Raw genomic sequence first — 20,883 nt, 5'->3', positions numbered from 1 at the left:
TTGTGATGACAAGGTTTAGATCCTTGGAGTGTGTGGCTCTGAGGGATTGGGATTTCTTTAAGTGGAGCATGTCCAGCAGCTCAGGGTTTGGCATGGCATTGTATGTTAAGCAGAAGTCGACTCTGAGTAGATGATATGCCACAGAGTATAGCTGGATTTTTTTTTTTGGACGGTCAGTATAGGGCATCTGCTTTAGGCCCATGATTCTTTTAGTGAGGTATTTTTGTGGCCTTTCCAGCTGTTGCAGATGTCTTGTGAGGTACATACCAAATGGGGTGTTGTACTCTATAATGGGTCTAATGAGGGATGAGTACAGTGGGACAATGACCTCCTTTTTTCTAGATGAAAAGCCCTTAGTGATGAGGTGTGTCACATAGAAGGATTTCCTGACTGTTGTGGCAATGTGGTCATCGAAGGTGAGACCACTGTCCACCTGTGTCCCTAAGTCTCTCATCACACTTTCGGTGTTTAGTGTACTGCCACCTATGTGGTAATTCATGGGCACATGGTTTTTCCCAAAGGAGATAACTATACATTTCTTGGCTTAAAGCTTGAGCCCATGGCTCTGAAACTAAGCATCTGTTTCTGTAAGGCCCTTTTGTAGAATATCCACATCATTTGAGGATTCAGTAATGGCTCCCAGTTTGCAATCATCTGCGAACTTTGTTAGCCAGAGTCCCTTATTATTGGCCTGTACTTCAGATAAGTAGATGTCAAACAAGAGCGGTCCCAGGACTGAACCCTGAGGTACTCCATTTGTCACTTGTCTGGAGCTGGATTTGGAGCCGGCTACTTATACAGTGTGGGTTCTGTCAGTAAGCTAGTTGGCAACCCATCGAGTGATGTAGGGATTTATGCCCAGCTTAGTAAGTTTATCTATGATTCCAGAGTGGGAGATGATGTCCAAGGCCTTGGCGAGGTCCAGATAGGCTGTGTGGACTGCCTTACCCTCGTCCACAGCTCTGGAGACTGATTCGAAGACGTCAATCAGGTCCAATCCATTCTTTATTCTTAACCTTAACACGATATCATCTGCATAAACAAACATCACTGGTAGTTGAATTCCTTCTCTCGACCCATATCCTGCTACATTTAAGACTCTTTTTATCTTACTAACCACTGTATTTATGGTCAACAGAAATAAAATACTACTTGCTGGACAACCCTGCCTTATACCACTTCATATATTTATTTCAATCCATTTACCACTATTTTCACTTTATTATTCTCATACACTGAAACAAATATTTTTGCTAATTAATCACTTATAATATTTCATTATATTCCATAAAGTTTCATGTTCTATCTTATCAAATGCTTTACTCAGATCACCTGCCATAATTTTAACTTCACCCTTCCTATGTATTATATCATCTACACTTTCTCTCATAATCATCAGCAATTCTTGACTTCCTTTGCCCTTTTTACCAAATATTGTGTCCAAGTATTTCATTTGCTTTATTTTCTAATCTTTTATCTATTATTTTCATAAATATCCTATAATTTGTGATGTTAAGTTGTCAATCTCGCCTTCATTCTTGCTGGATGGGTTCGGAGCCGATCCTCGGCTCCGACTCGGCACTTGCTAAGCTCGAGAGCTTATTTTTACCAGCTCGAGGCAACCCTATATCCCATGATGCAAGGCGGAGATTACTCAGATCTCGTTTGCCGCTTCGCTAACGAGGTGCCTTTTTACCAGCTCCAGGTAAGTGACTTTAATAGACTTCTCTACCACCTTTATAACTTCTTTTTTCACTAAATTTTTTATTATTTAGTTAGTATCCAGTCACCTTAGCCCTATTCCCGTCAGTGTTCCCTCCTTAGTGAGTTGTTCCTATACCCTTGTAGGCCCTTGGCCTTCCCCTCCCTATTTCCTGTCAGGATTTTTTGTGTGAGTGATTGTGTATCCCTGTGTGTTTCTGTTACATTAATTCAATTTAATTTAATATTGGATTGAGTGTTGTGTGTCGGTGTTTGTTACGTGTTTTTTTCATCGACACATTAACATGTCGAAGGACATTAAGGTCTCAGGTTTCAAGAAGTGTGATTCGTGCTGTCAGAAGATGTCTCTGACAGACGGTCACACTTCTTGTATTTATTGCCTGGGACCTTCTCACCTGCAGGACTCTTGTGCTATCTGTCATGCCTTCAGCCCAAGAGTCCTGCAGGAGAGAAAAAATAAGCTCATTTTAAGGGGCTTATTAAAACCCGAGAGCTCCCCGACTAAGTCGGTGCCGGGGAAGCCCTCGAAACCTGTTAAGCCTTCGGCTCAGGCTTCGAAGCCGTCGGCTACAGGTATGTCTCCTGCTGGGTCGAGATCGGCTCCGGCCGGAGCCGATCCTTCTGCACCAGGATCAGTATCGGTTCCACTCGGCGCCGATACTATTCGATCCTCACATTCAGAGTCGGCTCCGGCTGGAGCCGACGCTCTTCGGCTCCGATGGCTCCATCGATCTCGAAAAAGAGATCTCGATCTCCTTCGATGGAATTGATCCATTCGGCTCCGAGATCACCCTTGCTCTCGGAGCGGAGCCATCGGAGCCGATCTTCTCGATCTTCTCGGTCATCCAGGCTATCGGATCATGACCTCGAGAGAGTGGTGAGTAGACTTTTGAAATCTCAGGCATTGACACAAATTCTCCATAGCCCATCTCAACAGACGGTAGCTTTGTCACAACCACTCAAAATTCCTCCTTCGACTCCCTTACGGAGCTCGGAGCCGGAGCTCCTCGGAACCGGTACCGTTGTGACCTCGGAGCCGATACAACACCTTTCGGCTCCGACGTCTTCGGCTCCGATCTCCTCCTTGAGACCTTCATTGGAGGGATCCGGGCGTCCGCTCTCTCGTCGGCTCTGAGGGGGCGAGTGGCATCGGACCCTTGTCCGACCCCGTTCTCCCTCTCGGAGCTTCGGCGCTGATGAGCTCGGCCCCGACATCTGCCTCGGAGCCTTCCCTGTCTGTGAGACCTGGGGTTCCTATCTCTTCGGAGCGGGAGCCTTCTGGTCTCTCCGATGGGGGGAGCCTTCGAGGTGATGAGGAGTGTACTAGCCCCTGGGCTTAGTCAACGGTCTGTTCCTTCAGCTCCTCCCACTACAGTGCCTGCTGATGTCTCTTCTCACTCTCTTGCTCCCGGACCCAGAGATCCAACGCCTCAGGTTTCCCCATTGGGAATATCTTCCTCTTCCGAGGCTTCTCCCGATCTGTCAGGAGAACCCCCTCGTAAGAGGACATGTAAGAGGAAACATGTAGACTCCCCTGAGTCTACCACATCAGATACTGACTTGGATGAGTCGGAGGGGTCCCCAAGGTCCTCCTCTGAGGATGTCTCATTTTCAGACATCCTTGAAATCCTTAAACAGAGGGGAACTGGCCTCCCTTAATCCCTCCGAGGATCTAATCAGTATACCTAGAGGCTGCTGGATCTCACCCTCCACCTCCTGGGTGTCTCCGCCTTCGACCCTCTCATGGAAGTAGTGGCTCGAAGGCGTGGATGGCTCTGGATTCGTGGAACCTTTCCCTAGAGACCTTCCAAAATTATTACAGCTCCTCAGGATAGGCAGTATTTAACTAAAGGTGTCCCGGTTGATGCCATGGTGGTGGCTGCTGCCACCAAGAAGGAACTTGCTGATCCTTCAGTACCTGTTCATCCTCCTAATAAGGATTCTAGGACTATGGATAGGTACGGTGGATTTTTCCTCAGCGACTTTTGCAATGAGATCGCTGAACTATCTATGCCACTTCACCCGCCTCCAAAGAGATGTTCTTAAGGAACTGGGGGAAGTTTTACAGGATCCGTCAGCTGCTGGGGCTCAAGACAAGATTTCCTCACAGCTAGGAATCCTTAATTCTATTGCCAACTCCTCCATGCGGCTCATCTCTTATGCAGCCGATGGAGTAGAGCCGCAGGCACAGGAGTGGCTTTAGGCCAGTCCTGGATGCGGCTTTGTAATTTTGCAGACCCCTTTAAGGCGCTTTCACAAACTCCCTTTGATGGCTCGACATTGTTCGGTCCTCAAGTGAAAGACACTTTGACTAGATGCGAGCAGGATGGCAAGACTCTTTCTGCCGTAGGAGTCCGTTTCTCCTCACCTTCTAGACCTTATCCCAAAGGACAGAGGGGAGGAAAATGTGGTTCCATAAATCCCAAGGAGTCGCGCCTGATGCACGAAGTCAATTTACCCCCAGAGGCAGAGGGGGTAATAACAATAGATGCCGTCCTAGAGGCAGAGGGGGTCCGCAGAATCAGGGTAGCAGAGAGCCTCTTTCTGACAAACCCTTTCAGCATCCCTGAGATGTTGCCCGATTGTCCGCCTTCGGAGGCAGTCGGGGGAAGATTATCGCTGTACCCAGTAGCCTGGTTTTCCCTTTCTCAAGACAAATGGGTACAGTCAATCATATCCGAGGGTTACAATATCCCCTTTATTCAAACCCCAACTCAACAAAAGGGAACCCTTCCAGACGTTCCACCCGGTCTAAGGGAGCTAGCAGTACTAGAAATATCAAAACTGCTAGTAAAAAGAGCCATCCAGCCAGTCCCGGCAGACCAATTAGGATCCGGAATTTACTCAAGGTTCTTTTTAGTTCCAAAAAAGACAGGGGACTGGAGGCCAATATTAGATCTGAGCAGACTCAACAAGTTTGTAAAGAAGTCAAAATTCCGGATGGTCACGCTACAGTCCATTCTACCCTTTCTGGGCAAAGACAATTGGATGTGCTCCATAGATCTTCAGGATGCGTACTATCACATAAAAATTCACAGGCGCTCCAGAAGATTTCTCCGCTTTCGGCTGGGGACCAGTCACATTCAGAGCCCTGCCCTTTGGACTCACTACAGCCCCCAGAGTGTTTACCAAATGCATGGCAGTGGTTACGGCTCACCTGAGACGTCAAGGATTCCAGGTGTTTCCATATCTAGACGACTGGCTCCTCACTGCCACCACCAGGCATCACCTCCTCCAAGCAAGAAATCACACCATTCACACTTGCAAAAGCTTAGGAATTTCTATAAACGTCGAAAAATCTGTCTTGTCGCCTTGTCAATATATTACCTTCATAGGCGCAAATTTGGACACCGTGCAACTCACGGCAAGGTTAACAGACCAAAGGATCCTGGATATTCAGAAACACGTCCAAGTGATTCTATTCAGCAAAAAAATTCAGGCCAGGTTTGCTCTAAAAGTGCTGGGTCTTATGGCGGCCGCCATAACGCTTCTTCCTCTAGCACGCTTTTACATGCGGCTACTTCAATGGATGTTATTCACCCAATGGTCCTTTCAACAGCTTCCCATGCATCACCGGATCATGGTAACCCCGATTTGCAAGAAACATCTGACTTGGTGGATATCGTCCCCTCAGATCCATCAAGGCAGGCCGTTTGTCCCTCTTCCTCCGGTTGCCACGGTTACATCGGACGCCTCCCTGATCGGGTGGGGGGGGCATTATCAGGGCAGAATGGTCCATGGCACTTGGCAACCTCACGAGTACCATCTGCACATAAATGTTCTGGAGATGAGAGCAGTGCTTTTAACGTTGCAAGCCCTCAACGACTCTCTTCCTCAGGGAACAATTGCAGTTCAAACGGACAATATGTCAGTAGTTTGGTACATAAACAAACAGGGCGGAACCAAATCCTATCCACTATGTCGAGAGGCTCTCAGACTCTGGCAATGGGCGATCTCCTCTCATCGGTTTCTGATAGCAACGCACATCCCCAGGAAATCCAACATCATAGCGGACAGATTGAGCAGAGCTATTCTCATGCCTCACGAGTGGTCTCTCAAACAGACAGTGGCGGAAGAGATTTTTCAGAATTGGGGAATTCCTTGCTGCGACCTTTTTGCTACACCCCAAAACAGCAAATGTCCAGACTTCTTCTCTCTCTTCCCCCTCCCAGGCCATCCCCCCAGAGACGCTCTAACCCAAGATTGGCCCCGGGGACTTCTTTATGCCTTTCCTCCCTTTCCGCTGATACCTCAGCTAATTCAGAAGGCAACCGCCTTGAGAGCCAAATTGATTCTCATTGCCCCTTATTGGCCTCGACAGATATGGTTTCCGTTCCTACATCGTTACCTATTGGTACAGCCATGGCATCTGGACCCGGTTCCAGATCTTCTGACCCACCAGTTGGGTCACCTGCACCAATCCATACCCTCTCTCAACCTCACTGCTTGGTTGCTCCACTTCCATCCTTAGCCAGGCTCCCTATGATTTCTAATCCCGTACGGGATATCATAGTGGCTTCCCTAAAATCTTCCACCAGAAAGATCTACACTAGTAAATGGCGACGTTTCTCTTTCTGGGCAAAAGCTAGGGACATAGATCCCTATACAGCTCCAATTCATTCAATATTGGACTTCCTAGCTGGCATTTTTCATTCAGGGTCTTCTTCTTCTACAGTGAAAGTTCAACTGGCAGCCATTTCAAATTTTCACATAGGTTTTTCGGACCACAATATCATGTCACATAAACTCTGCAAAGCATTCCTTAGAGGTATCTTTTTATTGAAACCTCCAATTAGAGACCCCCCCACCACAGTGGGACCTAAATTTAGTTTTATCATCTTTGATTCTTCCCCCGTTCGAACCTGCAGCTGCCTGTTCTTTGAAATTACTCTCTTGGAAGACACTGTTTCTGGTTGCCATTACGTCTGCCAGAAGAGTATCTGAGCTTCATGCTCTCTGTGTTCGTCCCCCTTATCTGATTTTTCACAAAGATAGGGTGTCCCTAAGAACTAATCCATCATTTTTACCGAAAGTAGCATCTCAGACTAACCTAAACCAGTCCATCGATCTCCCGGTATTTTTCCCGAATTACTCTGATAGAGCTGAACAAAAACTACATTATCTTGATGTTCACCGCCAACTGAGATATTATCTGGATAAGACAAAAATTTCTAGAAAGTCTGACCAACTTTTTCTGTCTTATGCAGACAACAGGAAAGGCCTTTCAGTTTCTAAAGTTACTTTATCTAGGTGGCTGTCTTCATTGATCACCTACATTTATCAGCTCAGGGGCAAAGAATTGGTTTCTATCCCAAAAGCCCATTCTACCAGAGCTCTAGCTACATCTACAGCTTTCCAAGCTAGACTTCCAATAGACACTATTTGTGCAGCAGCCACATGGGCCTCTCCTCATACCTTTGTCTCACATTACAAACTAGATTTGGTCTCCAGAGATAGAGCAAAATTTGGTTCCACCGTTCTCAAGAGTCTGTTCCAATGAGCCACCCAGGATAGAGGTGCTAGGGACGCGGTCCCATCCAGCAAGAATGAAGGCGAGATTGACAACTTAACATTTAGAAATTATGTACCTACCATAACGTTCCATGTTAGTTGTCTTCTCTCGCCTTCTTTCTTGCGTCCCACCCTCCTTCCCCCTAGCCTGGTCAGACCGAGAAGATTATTGAACCTCTATTAGAGGTTGTTACCTTCATTATACTTGGCCCCTTGTTCATATATTAGGTAGACATCAGCTACACTTATGATGGCATTTGCTTTTATTCCTTCTTTGTTGGAAGAAGGTTCTGCTATTTCTTAGCTACCAAACGAGATCTGAGTAATCTCCGCCTTGCATCATGGGATATAGGGTTGCCTCGAGCTGGTAAAAATAAGCTCTCGAGCTTAGCAAGTGCCGAGTCGGAGCCGAGGATCGGCTCCGAACCCATCCAGCAAGAAAGAAGGCGAGAGAAGACAACTAACATGGAACGTTATGGTAGGTACATAACTTCTAATTATTTAATACTATAGGTCTCCAGTTTCTTATATCTTCTTTTTCTTCTTTCTTCCGTATAAATTTCATCGCTGCAACGCATATTTCTTTTTCTCATGCTCATTTTTCTAACCATTCATGTAATACTTCTACAAACTATGTCTTTTGCCAGTCTGTCATATCAATTCCATCCAATCCTGTGGTGAACCACATTTGCTTCCTTTAATACATCATTCATTTCTTTCATAGTAATTTCTTTCAGTAACATTTCCTTGTCCTCTTTAGCTAATTGTTTAACTTTCCACTTTTGTTTTTCTTCTGTTTTATCTTTTCTAAATATATTTTCTATGTATTCTTTTATTGTCTCTATTATTTCTAGTGTTTTAACATTTTCCCCTTTCTTGTTTCTTATTTCTCTTATTATTCATTTATTTTCTTTTACTATTTTGTTCAAATATGGTGCAACCTCTTCTTTTTTCCTTGTAAAAATATCTTTGTTTAAACATGTTTTAATTTCTCTTGATTAATTTCATATATCTTCGCCTCTCTTTCAAAAAACTCTCTCTTGTTTCTTAGTACTTCATAACTTAATTCTTTATATTTTTATTCTTTTATATCTAGCCATCCCAAAAAATGTTTTTATATTTTTCTTTAAAACTTATCCATCAACACATCCAGTCTTTATAGAAAACTCTCTTACTTACATGCTCTTTCCATAATTGATTAACTCATTCTCTATCTTCCTCATTTAAATATTTTTCATTTAATCTTTTGATACCTTTACCTATCTTTATATATACCTCCTTTTCTTGAATCTCTATCCATATTGCTAAATAATATGAAAATCCTATCACTTTTATTCCTTCTTGTATAACTTTCAAACTTTCTGAAATTATAAAATAATATATCTCAGTTCTTATATTATTTCTTTTATAGGTACATGGTTAATTATCCTTTATATATACCTTTTAACTTTTTATTATCTCAGTTATTATCTTAATAGCACCTCCCTCTTCATCTATTTCTCAAGTCAAAACTGAAGTCCCTGTTAATATTATCTCCATATTCACACCAACATAATTTAGAATTTTTCTAAACATTGCCACTCTTTTTTCTAACATATGCTTAAACTACAATAGTTCTATATACATTATTTTTTCACCTTACATCTATCACTGTTATTCTACTTGATATTACTAGGGTGTAATCCAAAATTCCTAATGCTTTTTGACATAACATACCTAATCCTGAGCATTTTTTTCTCATATTGCAATTAATGCTACCTTCCCATAATGTTTCTGCTTGTAACCTCTCCCCTTCTGTTAAAATTCTTGTATCTTCCAATATAATAATATCTATGTCAAGTGTTGAACACCATTCCAATACACCTAGCCTTCTTTTGATGTTCTTTATGCTATTCACATTTATAGCTAAGATTATAACTTCTTTCTTTTATTGTTTATTATTTCATTTTTCTTCTATCCTTTATTTTTTATTGTCTCTCATGCTAAACTCTTAAACTTCCATTTTCTACATTTACCTTTTTCCTATAGAATTCTTTTTCTTTTTCCTTAATCATCCTCCAGTTTTTGTCTTTTTCATCATCTGACTCTACCACTTCTCCCCGCAGTTCTTTTCTTCTCCTTTCATGTATTATTTTTCTTCATCTCTATTTTCCTGTACCATCTTTTCATACTCTTGCTCCTTTTCTTGATTAATTTCCGTATTTTTCTTGTATTTGTTCTTGCTCTTGTTCATATATATCACCCTTTCCTGTTTATCTTCTGTATTTTCCTTACAATCCATCCATAAATGCCCCTTTTGTTCACATTTTCTACATTTCATTTCACATTTCCTTAGCTTCATGTCCCATTTTACCACAAATGCAGCATTTTCTTTTGTCACAATTGCTAATCAAATGATCATTTTTACCACAAAATATACATGCCTTCAGTTGCCTGCAGTATTTCTCAGAACCTCTGTTTCTTTCAAGATTTATCATACTTGGAAAGTGTATACTGTTTTCATTTTCCATTTTCAGTATAACATCACATTCCCAACCCCCATTCCATAAACGTCTATTATTATAAATGTTTGTAAAAAAATCTTTTAATGCTTATTTTTCAACTTCATTTCAAAATTGTACATACATTCTCCTTTCTGTCTCTCTATTAAATACTTGTATCACATATGAATTCCATGGATTGCAGTTTTTCTTTACTTCATACTGTTCTAAAAAAGTTCTCCAGACTGCATGAAGTACCACTAAGCCACAGTAGATATAACCTGTCTCAAAAAAGAATTTCATAAAATGTATCTTTATTAGTATGTATAAATGTTCTTACCTCCTTAGGTGATATGCCCAAAGGTGAAATTATGTTATCCCAAATATCATACCTCTCGAGTTATTTCTATTCCATTATTTTTGCTTTATAATTTTTGCATTATAATTGCTTATTCTTACTAAAATTTTTGGGTTGAATCCCTCTTCTTTTCTTCTCTCCTTTCTCTTTCTCCTTCTTTCATTATCTGTGCATGCAACCTCTCCATCTCTCTTTTAATTCTTCCAGCTGTTCTTCTATTCTATCCATAATTTCCCCCCACAGTATGGCTTTTTCCCTCACTGGTTCACGTTGATTTATTAAGCATTTAAATAAACATCCCACAACCCTCCTGACTGGAAATTTGTGATAATGCATCCTGAGTCTGACTCTTTTTCTTCTTCGAATAACTCCTCCTGAAACAAGATTTCCAAATCTTCGAAAGGCTCGACCACCTTTACAGCATTCTCCTGACTTGTTTCCCCCTTCCCGTACTGCCTCTCCACTTCTTCACACACCTCTATGCCTGCTACCACTTCTTTTTGCAAAGGATTGACACCCTTCACATTCATGGATAAATACTGTGCACCCTGACTGGAAGCCAGAAATCCCACAAGAAACAGTGTCCCTGCTTGCAAAAGAGTAGGGGTCCTTTATTTATATACAATAATAACTCTTATTTACAAAATATTTGCATATTTACAAATATTTACATATGTACAAATATGTAAATATACAAATCTGTTTATAGATATTCAGAATTTCCTCTATAATCATGCTAAAGTTTTGTCCCTATTAGACTACCACTCCTTTTCCATAACCACCATCTGATTTTTCTTAATATTGTTGATAAAATCCATTTACTATTAGATATAATATCATTTATTCTTTTATTCTATATAACCCATATAACATAAAATAACATTTTATGTATTCTTTCACCATATTCTTTACATCTTTTCTTATAATACCCATATTTAATCATATCCATGTTTATTTTATCCAGTTCTTTTATATCTTTAAAAAATTGTCTTTATATAGTTTTCCCCATGACTTTTATACTCTTTTACATTTAACACTTGTTCCATAGTTTCTTCTTCTTGACAATGTAGACATATTCTTTTACCTCTCTTTTTTATATGACATGTTCCCTTTTACTGGCAGTTTATTAACAGTCTGCACAAAATATCTTGGCATTCTACTTTCTGATAACATCATTTGCTTCTTCTTTTGATAGCTTTAATTTTTTCATCTGTTAGATTTTCCCATGGTTTTACATAGTAATGATTTATCATTACATTCTTACACTGTACGTCTGTTTTTCTGTATCATCAACATTTATTTTCCACAAAAATATTTTTTCTTGCTAACATTTTATTTCTTTATTTATAAACTCTTTTTCTCTTTTAATTTTTTACTATACCTCAAAATTCATCATATTTATATTTATACACTGTACTATTTATCTCTCATCCTTTCTCATTTATCCACTTTAACACTTTGTACAAATTTAATGAAACAGCATATAACACTGGGTTAATTAACCCTAAACCTCCTTTGTCTTTATTTTTATACAGAACTCCTGTTTTTACTGGGTTTAATGTAGAACCCAGTGTAAATATAAAATATCTGCAATCATTTCTTTTGAAATACTGTTGGCAACATAAATACACTTGCTATTTTTCCCATTACTACTGAATTCATCAAATAAGCTTTTTTTTCTAAATGATAATTTGTATGTTCTCCAGAAAATACGTTTGCTTTATTTCTTCTTTTGCTTTTCTCCATTGATTTCTACTTGCATCACTCTTCCAAAATTTTATACCTAACACAGAAATTTAATTTATTGTAAAATATATACCCCCATCTTTACTACATCACCTAAACCTTACTTTTCTCTTTATTTAAAGCCATCTCTATCCAGTCCTTTGTGCAAATTGTTACTTCTTTTATACAGATTTGTTTTTTTCTGCAAATATTATTATAATGTTATCTACATATGTTAACAGAACTGGAATTCTTAATCCTTCACTTGTTATATATACCGCCTCCTTCAATTTCTAATTTATTTCACATGCTATCACATTCATAACTAATGCAAAGAGTATACAACTCATTGGACATCCCTGTCTTGCACCACTCTTCATATGCACCTCTTGGCTTAACCAGCCATTTGCAAGTGTTTTACTTTGTTATTACTGTATGTTGCATACATAATTTCTTAACATTTTCACCTATATTATCTTCTTTCATTATAACCCATAAGTTTTCATGTCCAGTTGTGTCAGATGTCTTATTAAGGTCTCCTATTATGATTTGTGCTTCTTTTCTGTTCATAATATCATCCACAGTTTCTCTAACCATCATTAATAATTCTTGACAACCGTTCCGATTTATACTGTATATGCCATCTTCCATAATATTTTTCATTTTAGTTTCAAAATTCTTGTATATTATTTTCATAAAGACCTTATAATCATTATTATTCAATACTGTTGATCTCCATTTTTTTTAAATTCTCTCCTGTCTTCCTTCTTCCAAATGAATTTAAGTATTCTACTACATAATTCTTTTTACTTTCCATGTTTTTTCACTGCGTTCTTTTTTTCTTTATACATTTCTTGTATATATTGTATTACACTATTCATAACCTTTTTTGGAGTTCTTTCTATTTCACCCTTTACATTTTTTATTTCTTTCATTACACTACCATCTTCCTTTACTAATCTGCTTAAGCAACTGATACTTCTTCTCTTTTTCCTTGTAAAAAATATTTTTGCTTATATAACAATTCTTGTATTTTTTTCTTGATTTCTTTCATATAATTCTTTTTCTTTGTCAAAGTACTTTCGATCATTATGTTCTAAAGCTTCCAATGCATTGTTATATGTTATGTTACATTTTTCTTTCTCTACTTTTCTCACATCATATTGCCAGCGTAAAAAAAAAACATTTTTTTATATTTTCTTTAAATATCCACCATTCAGACCAATTTTTATAGAATGTTCTCATAGTAATATGAACTTTCCATAACTGTATTACTGATCTTTTTCCTTCTTCCTTCTATTCTTTCTCATTTATCCTTTTTATTCCCTTTGTCTATGTTTATATATTCCTTGTTTTCTTTTATCTCTAGCCATATTGCAAGATGATCAGAAAATCCTGTTTCAACTACCTCCCAGTCTCCTTGTGATAAAATAGTCTATTTCAGTTATATACATACCCCTTTTGTAAGTCCGTGAGTGTTTGTCCCAGAGTTTTACCTTACCATATCTTATAACTTCTAACATTTTCTTTTAGTATTTCCTTTCTTTTTATGCTTGCATCTTAAATCACAGTTAAAGTCTTCTGGTATTATAATATTCATATTTTTCATGACACGGTCTAAAATCTGATGAAATAAGCTATTTCTTTACCGTTAGTATAAGCATATAATGTTATAATTCTATATACTTGTTCTTTCTATTTTAAATCTAAAATGGTTAATATTCCCATTTTTGCTAAAGTTACATCTAATATATTTACTGTATTTCTACACAATACGGACATGCCAGAGCATCTCTCATTTCTGAAATTCCATTATCTTGCCTCCCCTTAGTTTCTCTGTTTGTAATCTTTCTTCATTTGTTAAAAATCTCCTGTCTTCTAATATAATCACATCTACATCACATAAATTAGACCACTTCAAAATCCTGATATTTTTACTATATTCTTGATACTATTCACATTTATAGAAATCACTCTAAAATTTTCATTTTCCCTTTTGTTTTCATAAGTTCATAGCTAATTACAAAGCTGGCTTTCTTAATAGGCCATTCTAAGCCTAAACAATTTCTTTCCTAAAGGTGAGACTCAAACACTGTACCTTTATTTCTTTAAATTTTTCTTTTTCTGTCTTTTACCCTTTAACTAATATAATTCTTTATTTTCTTTTCACTACCTCCTGCTTTATGTCTTCATCACTGTTTTCAGAACCTTCTTCTATGTCCTCTTTATTATTTTTCTCATCCATTTTTCTACTGTTTCTCCTACTTCTAAAGTTTCTTCTCTTTGTTCATTTTTTTTCTTTTTCTATTTCCTTACTGTTACTTTCATTTTTCACAGTCCATCAATATATGTCCAATTTTATTATAGTTATAACATTTCAATGCACATTGTTTTGCATAATGTCACATTTTCCAACAAATGTAACATTTTCTTTTGTCACAGTTACTTATCAAATGCAAAAAAAACATGTTTTGGGTTGTCCCCAGTATTTTATAATACCCCCACTCCCCTCCACATTTATTGTGCTTATGTATGTATATTTTTTTCTTTCGATTATTAACACAATATTACATTACCAGCTACCAGTCCATAAGCCCCTTTTGAAACTATTACAGTGCTCAGTGTTTCTTTACATAAAGCTTTCAAATGTCCATTCAAAGTCTCTCTTTCTTCCTCTGTTCAAAATTGTACCTGAATCTTTTTTGTTTCCCTGTTAAATGCTTTAATCATATAAAGATTCCACAGTTACAGTCTTTCTTTTTTGATATTCTCCGAAAAATTTTCAGTTGAAAAAAAAACAGTCTCAAATATAACGTCAGAAAATGTGTCTTTGTTAGTAAGAATAAATGCTCTTACTTACCTCATGTGCTTTTACACCCAAAGTAGCTATTAAATTGTACCACACTTCATACCTGTCTATTTCTTTGTCTTTACTTTGAATCCTTACCATGTACTTCTGTTTTTCATTTTCTTCTGACTTCTTTTCTGCTACTCTACTTTTCCTTTCTTTCAGTTTCTCTGCTTACATTTTCTTTTACATTTCACCACTATTCTTCAGTATTGTCTCTGCATCCTCCTTTTGTATTTTCTCCATAATGTCCCCCAGGAAACATCTCCTTCAGTTTCTGGCTCACTATGCAGCACCATTTCTTTAAGTTAATCACCCCACAATCCTCCAGGTTTGTGATTATATAGCCATCATTTGCTGACTTATTTCCATCAAACAGGTTTCTTTCCTCAGAATCCTACACACATTCTTCAGTCTCAATATTTGCTTTCTTCTGCATTTCTTTCACTACTCCATCATCTCCTTCTCTCTCCATCTACCTCCCTGTTTATCCACACCACCTCTGCTCCTAGAATGGAAACAGAAAGTGCTGATCTAAAATGGTTCCTACTCACAACTATGATGAGGAGGGGTCCTTTATTTAAAATTTATAATATACATTATATACTTTATACACATTAGTTACAAACATATGAATTGTTTTTAATTATTTAAGACTGTTCATTTTTTATTCTTTCAAACCCCCACTGTTTTTCCATAACCAAAATCGTATATTCTTTTCAAGATTTCTGAAAATATCCATTTTCCATTATGTCTTATTTTATTCATTCTTTCATTCCAAATAATCCATATTATACAAAACAACTTTTTATCTAATTTATCCACATCGTTTTGTTTTTCATTTTCATAGTACCCATATTCTATCATATCCATATTTGCATTTTTTCACTTTTCAATCCCTTTATACATTCCTTTTCACATATTTTATTCCATAGATGGTTCACTCTTTCACATTTCAAAAAAAACTTTTTCTGTAGTTTCCATTTCTCCACAATATGTGCAAACTCTTTCTCCTATCTTCTTATGTGGTGTATTTGCATTTACTGGAAGCTTGTTTATGGATACTCTCCATAAAAAAATCTGTAAATTCAAAATATCTTTCACATCTGTTCATTCTTGCTTTATATTTTTTATTTTTCTTTCTTCCAAATGTGTCATGGAAAATATAATAAAATGTATTAATTCTATTTTTATACCATTTCTTCCTATGTTTTTCTATATTATTTATAGTAGTCTTCTATAACAATATTTCTCTTGATATATATTCTCATTTCCATATTTTCATTCATTTATTTCTTCTTAAGTTTCTCCCAAATTTCTTTATATTTTTCTTCCATTAAATTTACCATCAGTTCTTTCTCTTTCTTTTATCCAAGGCAGTAATTTGTGCAAATTCAGTGATGTTATGTGCACAATTGGATTTATTAAACCAAGTCTCCTTCTTTTTTGAAATATAAAGAGCTCCTCTTTTAATTGGGCTTAATCTTGATCTCCATATAAATGCAAACTACACAGATAGTAATTATTTTTCAAATTCAACTGGTACCATAAACACACTTGCTAAATGAGCTATTTTATCTAATATCACTGAGTTAAGTAAATATGCTTTTTTATATGCAGGTTTGAATGTTCTCCAGAACATACAAATATGTCTTATTTCATATATCACATTCTTCCATTGTATCAGTCTCTGCTGTTCATTACCAAATTTTATTCCCAAAATTTCTATTTCTTCCGTATTAAATTGAATGCCCTGTAATTTACCCAAAAAAATCTGTCACTTTTTTCCTCATTAAAACCCAAACCTAACACCCTTAATTCTTTACTAAATATCTTAATAGCTTTCTTCATCCAATCCTCATTTTTTACAATTAATACTAAATTGTTTGCAAAAGAAAACATTATTGGAATCTGAATTCCTCTTTGCTGTGCAGTATTTATCTTCTTTTAATATTAGATTAATTTCATTAACAATAGCATTAATGCAAATAAGATATTATTTACTGGGCATTCTTGCTTTATACCACTTTTTATTTCTATTTTTTTTTACTCAACTATTAACCACTAATCTTAGTTTGTTTTTATGATACACTGAAACTAATATATTATTTTTTTACTAATATTATATTCTTTTAAAATCTCCCATAATGCTCCATGTTGTACCTTATCAAATGCTGTACTCACATCTGTTATTAAAATTTTGGATTTTGCTTTTCTATTTAAAACATATTCTACCATTTCTCTTATAATCATTAAGAGTTATTTACTCCCTTTACCTTTATTCTGAAAATTGTTTAATTCATTAACTTATTCACTTTACTTTCTATCCTGTTTTATATTACCTTCATAAATATCTTATATTCTACATTGTTTTACACTATTGGTCTCCATTTTTTTATATCTATTCTTTCTCTTTTTTCCATATGAACTTCATTGGACCCATGCATATTGTTTCATTTTCTATTCCTTTCTCTAACCATTCAATTCATACCTCCAAAAAACATTTTTTTTGCCATTATTGTGTATCTCTGTGCATCAGATATTCAGTTCCATCTAAACCTGTAGCTGCTGCCATAGTCACTGTCTTCAAAACGTTTTCAATTTCTATTAGTGTCATCTTTTTATCCATCACCTCTTTATCTCTTTCAGTTAATGTTTTAAGTTCCATTTATGTGACCCTGTAGTTTTACATTCAAAAAATGTTTTCATAATATGTTGTTTTATCACATGCATTATTTCTTCCTGCATATTGACTATACTTCCTTTCTCATCCCTTAGTTATTCTTCTACTTTCTTTTACCATCTTACTTAAGTAAGGTGCTTCTTCCATCTTTTAACTTGTAAAAAGTATCTTTATTTAAATAATCTCCTTTTAATTTTTTCTTGATTCATTTCATCTAACTTTTTTTCTAAAAAAAATATTTTGTTATTTATTATCTTTAAAGGCATAATCACTGATAACCTTATATTTTAGATTATCTTGCATTCTTTTATCTTTTGCCATCTCAAAACCTCTTTTATAGAGCCCAGAATCGCAATCCTGTGTTACAAAGTCAAGGAGGATCTTCGCAGACTTCCAAGATGGCTGCACATTGAGTAACAGCTTATATGTTAAGTTGTCTATCTCGCCTTCGTTCTTGCTGGTTGGAATCGGAGCCAATCCTCGGCTCTGACTCGGCCATCTTCTATAGCTCAAGAGCTTACTGGCTCAAGGCTACCCCTTATCCCATGATGCCTAGTGCTAGCTACCCAGATCTCGTTTGCCGCTTCAGCTGCAAGGTGTGGTTCTTACTGGCTCAGGCTCGTATAACTTTTCTATTTAACTATTTCTAGTCAAATTAATCTTTCTACTGGGATTTTTCTTGTTTAAAGTTGTAGTCTGTAACTTTGTGGTAGTTTAGTCTCTTGGTAGTCCTTCCCTTAGTTATCCCCCTCCCCCACCCCTATCCCTTCTTGTAGGTACAGTTAGTTTAATCCTTTCTTCTTTCTTTCTTATTGTTAGGTAGCCGTTTAAGTTAGAGGCTTCCTAGTTATAAAAAAAAAATCTTTAGCTGTAGTTTACTGTGTATTTTTTGCCTTTATTATTAGTGTTGTGGTATTCCGTTATAACCGTTCGGCCTTTTGGCCAAAAATCAGTATAGTATTTTACGGGTTATTTTGTTGAGTATGTCTAAAGAATCCAAAGTGTCTGGATTCATGAAGTGTGACTCATGCTGTCAGAAAATGTCTCTGACAGATGGTCACACTTCTTGCGTCTATTGCTTAGGCGCAGTGCACCTGCAGGACTCTTGTTCCATATGCCATGCATTCAGTCCAAGAGTTCTGCAGGAGCGCAAGAATAAACTTATTCTGAGGGGTCTTCTCAAGCCCCAGGATTCACCGGCCAAGGCTCAGCCTGTGAAATCCCCAAAACTGACCAAATTGTCGGCTCCAAGCTTGGAGCCGTCATTGGTTCAAACTTTACCGACTACTTCGGTTCTGGCCGTAACCGAGGAGACTATCTCCCCATTGGCGCCATCAGTGTCCTTGGAGCCATCGCGGACCCACAAGAGACTGAGGTCCCATTCATTGGAATCCATACATTCGGCTCCTCGGTCTCCCCTGCTGCAAAGTGAGCGCAGTCACAGATCCTCCCACTCCTCTTGGCCCTCTAGGCTCTCGGATCACGACGTGGAGAGAGTGGTCAGTAGGTTACTGAAGTCACAGGCACTTGCCAAGATGTTGTCCAGCCATCCTCAACAGGTGTCGGCTCCATCCACTGCTATCGATATTCCTCCTCCGACTCCATTGAGCTCGAAGACGGAGTTTGTTGGGGTTCGAGACGTGGAATCGTCGGCTCCGATAACTATCTCTCCTTCGGTTCTGTCGTCAGCTCCGATTCACTCGATGGTGCCGTCCGTCGAGGGATCTGGGCACCGAGGCTCCCTCGTCGGCTCCGAGGAGGTGAGTGGCATCGGACCCTTGTCCAACCCCGTTCTCCCTCTCGGAGCTTCGGCACAGGTGAGCTCAGCTCCTACATCTGCCTCGGAGCCATCTCCCTCGGTGTGGAGAAGTATTCTGATTTCTTCGGAACCGGAGCCTTCTCTGCATCATGGCAGGGATGCCTTCGATGTCATGAGGAGTGTTCTGGCATCTGAGTTAGCTCCACCTTCACCCCATCGGCTCCGTCCCTTGTAGTGCCTGCGTTAACCTCTGCTCCTCCTCCAGACACCAAGTGTGGGGAACTGGCGCTCCAGGGAACCCCATTGGGTGCTTCCTCTTCTTTTGAGGCCTCCCCTGATCATTCAGAGGAACCCCCTCGGAAGAAGAAGTGCAAGAGGAAGCACATTGACTCCCCTGAGTCTGTCACTTCTGATACAGACTTAGATGAATCAGAAGGGTCCCCGAGATCCCCCTCTGAAGATGTTTCCTTCTCAGGCATCCTAGAAATGCTTAAGCAGAGGGGGAACTGGACCCCTGTAGCCCCTACCGAGGATGAGTCTGTATTCCTGGATGCCTTCGGTTCCCGACCTTCCACCTCCTGGGTTTCTCCACCTTTCGATCCACTCTTGTTAGTGGTGGCTCAAAAGGCTTGGTCAGCTCCAGATACAGTGGCACCAACCCCAAGGAGACCCAGCAAGTTTATCACTGCACCCATTGATAAGCAGTTCCTTACTAAAGGTGTTCCTGTGGATGCCATGGTGGTATCAGCAGCCACTAAGAAAGAGTTAGCGGAAACGTCTTCATCTGTCCATCCTCCTAACAAGGAGTCCAGGACTATGGATAGATATGGGAAGCGAATGTTTGCTTCAGCGACTTTTTCTATGAGGTCACTGAATTACTTATGCCATTTTACCCAGCTTCAGAGGGATCTTCTTAAAGATCTCGGAGATACCCTTCAGGATCCATCAGCTGAAGGGACTCAAGCTAAAGTGGCTTCTCAGCTGGCGACCCTTAATTCTGTAGTCAACTCCTCCATGAGGCTCATTTCCTATGCAGCCGATGGTGCGAGTAGAGCTGCAGGTACAGGCATGGCCCTTAGGAGACAAGCATGGATGCAGCTGTGTAATTTTGCGGAACCCTTTAGAGCATCATTCACCAACACCCCTTTGATGGTTCCTTTCTCTTTGGACCACAGGTGAAGACACTCTTACTAGGTGTGAACAAGAAGGCAAGACTCTCTCTGCTGTGGGAGTCCATTTTTCCACTCCTTCCAGACTATACCCCAAGGGTTAGAAGAGTGGTAAAATGTGGTTTCAAAAATCCCAGGGAGCCTCGCCTGACACACAAAGCGATTTTTCCTTCAGGGGCGGAGGAGGAAACAACAACAACAGACACCGCCCTCGTGGCAGAGGGGGTCCACAGAACCAGGGCAGCAGAGAATCCTTCTCTGAGAAGCCCTTCCAGCATCCCTGAAAGGTTGCCCGGCTGCCCGCCTCTGGAGGCAGTCGGGGGAAGACATTCACTGTACCTAAAAGCCTGGTAAAATGTAACGCAAGACAAATGGGTACAGTCAATCATATCCGGAGGTTACAGAATTCCCTTCTCTCAAACCCCGTTACCGTCAAGCAAATCCCTTCCAGATGTTCCACCAAATCTGAGGGACCAAGCTGTCATAGAAGTTTCAAGACTGCTAGAAAAAAAGAGTCATCCAGGAAGTCCTGGCAGACCAACACGGATCCGGAACTTACTCAAGGTTCTTTTTGGTACCAAAAATTACAGGGGACTGGAGACCGATTCTGGATCTCAGCAGACTAAAC

General features: G+C 38.8%; 1 protein-coding gene across 2 annotated transcripts in view; it reads left to right on the top strand.

Annotated features, from left to right (window-relative positions):
- Positions 1–20,883, top strand: part of SORBS2 (sorbin and SH3 domain containing 2) — a 3,647,154-nt gene that overhangs the window by 3,462,593 nt on the left and 163,678 nt on the right. The window lies entirely within an intron of this gene.

Source organism: Protopterus annectens, chromosome 2.part1, assembly GCF_019279795.1.
Source record: "Protopterus annectens isolate FY-2018-M chromosome 2.part1, PAN1.0, whole genome shotgun sequence".
Lineage (NCBI taxonomy): Eukaryota > Metazoa > Chordata > Ceratodontiformes > Protopteridae > Protopterus > Protopterus annectens.
This window is presented reverse-complemented; position numbering and strand designations above follow the sequence as displayed.